The sequence below is a fragment of the Miscanthus floridulus genome, chromosome 1 (genome assembly GCF_019320115.1).
Source record: "Miscanthus floridulus cultivar M001 chromosome 1, ASM1932011v1, whole genome shotgun sequence".
In the NCBI taxonomy this organism is placed as follows: Eukaryota; Viridiplantae; Streptophyta; class Magnoliopsida; order Poales; family Poaceae; genus Miscanthus; species Miscanthus floridulus.
In genome coordinates, this window is record NC_089580.1 from 138,017,528 (window position 1) to 138,023,891 (window position 6,364).

General features: G+C 49.8%; 2 pseudogenes; both read left to right on the forward strand.

The window, feature by feature from the left end:
- Positions 1 to 1,093, forward strand: part of LOC136464011 (mannose/glucose-specific lectin-like) — a 42,708-nt pseudogene extending 41,615 nt beyond the window's left edge.
- A 3,609-nt stretch (positions 1,094 to 4,702) lies between these two features.
- LOC136495099 (protein GOS9-like) lies at positions 4,703 to 5,791 on the forward strand (annotated as a pseudogene).
- Positions 5,792 to 6,364: the final 573 nt, after the last annotated feature.

The window sequence follows — 6,364 nt, forward strand, 5'->3', positions numbered from 1 at the left end:
CCTGGATTAGTGCTTTCGGTTGAGAAACTAAGACTGAAGGGGTTTTTCAATCGGGAGTAAAATCCGTTTCTGTACTAGTGTATATCCGCACATGCACGCAGATCACGCTGGAGGCCTCGGAGTATGTAACGGGAGTTGCCTGGTCAGTGGGCCCATTCACGTTCAAGAACGTGGAGTGTTGCATCACCTCCATCAAGGTTGTGAGCAACCTCCGCAGCTACGGCCCTTTCGGCCACGGAGTAGACAGCACGCACCACAGTCTGCCCGCGCTCAACGGCAGAGTCGTCAGCATGTTCGCCAGCGCAGGAGACTTTCTCGACGCCATCGGCTTCTACATCCTCCCAGCTGCCCTCCCTGCTATAAAACCTACGGACCTTGACCAAGAAGAAAAAAAGGACTCTAGCCAACACTACCGGAAACAGAAGTTAAGCCGAGTGCAATATAGTTTGCCGAGTGCAATACATCGGGCACTCGGCAAATAAGTTCTTTGCCGAATACTGAAAAAAAAACACTTGACAAAATAATTGCACTTGACAAAAAAAAAAGAACACTCGACAAAGTTTGACACTCGGTAAACTAAAAAACACTCGGTAAAACTAGGCACTCGGCAAAGATATATGTTTGTCGAGTGTAATTATTTAGCACTTGGCAAATAATTTCACTTTTTCCTCTTCTAAAAGTATGGAAAAGAAGAAAATAGGAAAAAAGGTTTGTCGAGTGCAGACACTCGACAAAGATAAGTTTGCCGAGTGCCGTGATCTGACACTCGGCAAAGTGGTGCCTTGTATAAATACGTCACTAACCCTACTTTTCCCTCATTTCCCCCAGCTCCCGTCTGGATTAGAGCGGCGGCGGCGGCTCGATCCCACCCGGCGGCGCCCTCTCCCCTCCACCTCGAAAGCCGGCGGCCTTCCCCAGCTCCCTTGCCGGCGCATCCCGTGGATCCATCGAGGAGGCTGCGGATCCGGCGGAATCTTCATCCTCCCCACCAACAGCATCATCGTCCTCCCCTCCGGTTGCTGTGGGACTGGCGATGGCGAATCCGACCTCACGCGCATGGCGCCCACCTCCGATGGCATCTACACCATCCTAGCAGCGGTGGCGCCCGCCCGTCCACCTCACGTCGTGGCGGCGCCTCCTCCACCTTCGCGGGCGACAGCGCCCCTCACCGTAGTGCAGTCCCGTGGCTGCCGTCCCCCAGGCGGCGGCGGCGGCACCCCCTCCCTTTAGCGGCAGCGGCGGCGGCGGCCATCAATGGGTGGGCCAGATCTCCATGGCGATTGCGCACCACTCTTGATCTCCACGGCTGTGCGGCCCCGGCATGGACGGCCCTAGCGGCGGCGCATTCGGAGCATGGGGCGGCGGACCGCACCGTGTCGACACTCCCCTGCCGGCGGTGGAGCAGCCCAAGCGTGGACGCCATTGGTGGTGTCGGTGAATGCAGATTCGGTACACTCCTAGGCAGATGGGGCCACCACGCCCCAAGCCTGCTGTGGATCCGGCGACAGCCTCCACGTTCCCCAATGTCGGTGGTCCAACAGCTTCCAGAGGACGAACACAGTGTGGCCTCCTGTGGCGTGGTGGTGGTGGCGGCAGACGTGGTGGTGGCGGTGTTTTTTTTTTTGAAATATTTTTTGTCGAGTGTTGGTTTAGCACTCGGCAACGTCTTGCCGAGTGCTCGACAAAAAATACTCGGCAGAGACAGCTTTTCCGAGTTATTTTTTGTCAAGTGCCGTTTGCCGAGTGTAACACTCGGCAAACGCTTTGCTGAGTATTTTTTTTGCCTTCGCCGTGTGCCGTGGGCACACGGCTAACCTATGAATTCCGGTAGTGCAAGTAGAAAACCAAGAAGAAAAAGAGAAGTACGACAACCAAGAAGAAAAGGCAGAGAAATCTGGCCAAGAAGAAAAAGAGAAGGACTCTAGCCATGAAGAAAAGGAGAATGGAAAATCACAATCATAGTTTGTTCTCTATGAGAAGGAATCATAACCCTTGCAAGTTCTCTTTGTGGGCTCTTATCAATCATCTCTTATGTCTAGTATAGACATTACACGGTGGCTCTAATCACGAATAAAGAATATCTTTTTTCTACTTTGTGCCTCTATGTTTTTCTATTTTGATCTACTAGGTTGATTATAAGAGACGAAGAGAAAAAGGTCTCAATCGCTGGCAAGGTGCTTTACAACGCTCCGGTTCTGAATCCAGTGGCCAACTATGTTGCTATATACCATATAGATACCAACAATCAACGGTAATGCTCAGGGGTGGGCGTCTAACCGATCGGACGCCGCTTTCTTGGGCCTACATGGCTCACCAAGCCTGCATCCTCCTCGTTACATCTCTCACGTCTCTCTCTCAAAAATATCTACCACTTGCTCGACCATCGCATGCTTCATGGCGCCGTGCGGCCGTCCGTCCGCCCACTCCGTATTTGCCACTGCAGCCATCTCCCCGCACACGCCCCCCTGTGTTGTTCACTTCTCGCTCTTGCCCATCACGCGCGCCCACCAACGCCTCTCGCTCCTTGCTCCTGCAGTCCCACCCGCGTCGTCAGGCGTACCGCGCCGCCTCTGCTGGTGCTTGTGGTGCCGTCGCGTGCCTCATGTCGGTCCCCAGTTGAGCCAAGGGCACCCATGAGCATGGCCCGTGCTGGTGGTGCTCGCGCCCCACGGCCGGAATCAATCTACCCCGATCTCCCCTTCCATATGTTGCAAATGTATGTTTTAAGTGTTTTAGATGTTTCAGGGGTATATTGCAGGTGTTTCGTATGGATGTTGTAAAAGTAGATCGGAATGTTGCATATGTTGCAAGTGTTTCAGAGGCTATTGCAAGCGTTTGTTTAAAATGTTTCATCTGTTTCACACGTATGTTTCAAGCGTTTTTATCTGGATATTGCTTATATTTGACACCTATGTTGCATGAGTTTATTCGAAATGTTTCAGCTGTTTTAGTCTTATATTGCAATAAGTGTTTTCATGTTGCAATTTGCAAGTGTTTTATCCGGATGATGTATATGTTTCACAAATATGTTGTAATTGTTTGTTCCAAATGTTTCATCTGCTTCAGTCGTATGTTGCATCCAAGTGTTTCATGTTTCAGAGGTAGAGAGTCCTACGGAGCCGGGCGCCGGGGGTTGGGGCCTGGCGAGCCGTGGGCCAGTGATCCAGACGCGCACCTAGGATCCTGCGGATGGGGCGTGCTCGTCCTCATGCCGGCTCTCGGGTCTCACCTGCCTAGAGATAGAGGAGAGGGTCAGGGGGAAGGAGCGGCGGGCGCGGCGTTTCCCGCGGGCGCGTGGGTATCCGGAGTCGCGGTCACAGAGAGAGAGGAGGGGGGCAAGGGAAAGGAGCAGTAGGCACGACCTTTTTCACGGGCGCGCGTGAGGAAGGTTGCGCAAGCGTGTTCAGACACGCGCTTTTGTCCGGAGGTTCCGAACGCTCCCAAAAATCAATGTATGGACATGCCATGCTAAGTCATTGGTACGTATACCACTCAGTTCGGCCCACTATCATATTTTTTTTGCGAACGTGGCCGTACAAGTGTTTCATTGAGAGAGGAGTTTTACAATGCTTTGTTAATCCACGGGTCGGCGAGATTCCTGGAATTACCAAAAGTGGTGGAGAACACACAAGCAGACCTATAGCGAGTATAAATTTTCTCATAATACGGATACATTTTTGTGCGGCATGTACTTTCCTTGTGATATTTCAAAAATGATTTAGTTGAGACTGTAGAGCAAATATGGTTTATAGATTGGAAACAAATTACGTCTATCGTCTATCAAATCAAATTCTCATAAATATGCCGTGTTTTAAAAGGATTCATTTCAAATTAAAACACAACATTAAATCAAATTAAAGCAGCGATTAGGACACATATACCACCAACGAATGGTAACAAGAGACATGCGCGTCTTTTGGTAGAGCGTCATTGTTCTCGTTGCCACGCTGGGGACTAGCCGTGTGAAGCCTTCTCTAGAATGGGTTAAAAATTTCGGCGAAATATGTCTTTTTCGGTAGGGACTGAAAATTTTTTATATCGGTCAAAAATTTTTCGGTTAAATTCATCTTTTGCTCCAAAATTATGTCAAATCGTACTAAAATAGCCCTCCATATCCTCTAGTTTTACCAGAGCCTTAAATATCTTCAAGTTTATTTAATTTCCTCACTCGCATGTTTGACATCACCAGCATATGCAGCTAGCCCACCGTCAGCCCGCCGTATTACCGCACATCTACTTTTGTGATATATTGTGTCAATTGGTCGGTGTTATATAAATTTATGATGCATAATCGACTGGAGATTTTTTCAATTGAATTGACAAGAATTTTTTTTAAAAACATTTTGAATTTATTTAAATTTGATCCGATATTTCCGAAATTCCTGAAATTTCGTATTTAACCTGTTCGCTTGAACTTATCTGGCTTATTAGCCATGAAACAATGTTTTTATCTCACAACAAACCAGCATCAACCGGCTTATCAGCCGTAGAGGAAGACCCTTAATTTCAAGGAGTTCAGAGACCGTTGGACCAGCAAGATCAGTTTCAGAGTGGGCATCATCGTACTCCAAGGGATTGATCATGCCAATGAAGCTGGAGTAGTTTTGCTAGATGGACCTGCTTATGGATGCACCTGAGGTGATTACCTGTCGGTGGGCCGCTACTGCGTTCCTGAGACGAATAGGAAAATCAGCAAAGTCGCATGGCATATCCTCAGCAGTTGCGTTCGATCTCCAATATGGAAATCTCAGCAAGAAGTCGATGATGCGTCCCAGCAGCGATGTCGTTGTCGCCGTCAATGCCCCTGCTGGAAACGCGGCTCCGTGTACGTGGAGGCAGCACAGCCGTGCATACCAACTACCCACACCATCACTGTACATCCAATTTTCTGCCTTGTCCGGTGCCAACTACCCAGCTAGCTATGTATCGGTATCGGCCGTTCTCTCTCTCTCTCTCTAATACGTTAACCCACAAACGAGTCTGTGCGTGCATTGCATTGCATTGCGCCTCAGCTCAGATACACCCAACAGCAAAGGTCGCGACGACGACGACATGGTCCGTCTCTTTATCATTTACACTGTTGATCTCCTTGCAATATCTATCAGCTAGCAGCAGATACATGAAATGAAATGTGAGATGAAATCCTGGGTGTATGTGCAGGCTGCGTTGGTGAAGATCGGGACGTGGGGCAGCGGCGACCACGGCAGCGCCTACGACATCACGGTGGCGCCGCAGCGGCTGGAGAGCATCTCCCTCCGTTATGGCAAGATCATCGACTCCATCTCCTTCTCCTACCTGGACCGGGACGGCAAGCTGCACACCGCCGGGCCCTGGGGCGGCACCGGTGGCGTGAGCGACGAGGTGATCACCCTGGGCCCTCACGAGTACGTGACGGAGGTCGCCGGGTCAGTCGGGCCCATCGGGGAGCTCACCCACACCATCACCTCGCTCAAGTTCGTCACCAACCGCGCCACGTACGGGCCCTTCGGCCGCGGCGATGGCACGGCCTTCAACGTCCCCGTGCTCAACAACGGCAGCGTCGTCGGCATGTTCGCTCGCGCGGACCAGTACCTCGACGCCATTGGCTTCTACGTCCTCCCCTTCTGATTTTATCTTGTTTGTTCGGATCGGATCAACCCATCCACTGCACCACCGGCAGGATCGGAGCCGCGCCGGCCGGCCGCCTGGATGTGTCGTGTTTCGATGATCTATGTATGTTCCTCATCCCGTTCTGCGTGTTGGCCCGACATGGACCACAGCTATTTGGAAATGACTCTGGTGTCTTTTTCCCCGTGCTTGATTGAGTTTGATGACTTGACTGTGGATAACACATCATTTTTTTTGCCCTAGGCATACTCTAGCTTTTTTAAAGGCCAAACGGTCTGTTTGATCCTCGTCTCTAAACTTTAGAGCTTTAAAAACTTTAGAGCACTTTAACTTATTTTTAAGGTCTAAAGCTCTAATGTAAGGTGGGCTAAAGTTTAGAGCTAATTTTATACTACTTTTGGAGACTTTAGCTCTAAAGTTTAGAGAGGAGGAGATCCAAATAAGCCTCATTTATTGACTTGAGTTAACAGACATACAAATACTATATCAGGTGGCTCAAAAAACCAAAGATATAGTGGTCTACCTAAGGCATACTTTAGCTTAGCCACCGGCGCTCTAGCCTGACATCATCTCATAAAGGTAAGTTCTACCAGCCCAGGGTCCATAGCAAACTAAGGCCTTGGGCTGAACCCGTCAACACAATAACAAGCCTTAGATGATAATTGTCTCCACTCACTACCAAATTCACTATGGAAACACGTGATTTGCCGAGTGCAAAAATCTTTGCCGAGTGCTAAATTTTAGGTACTCGGCAAAA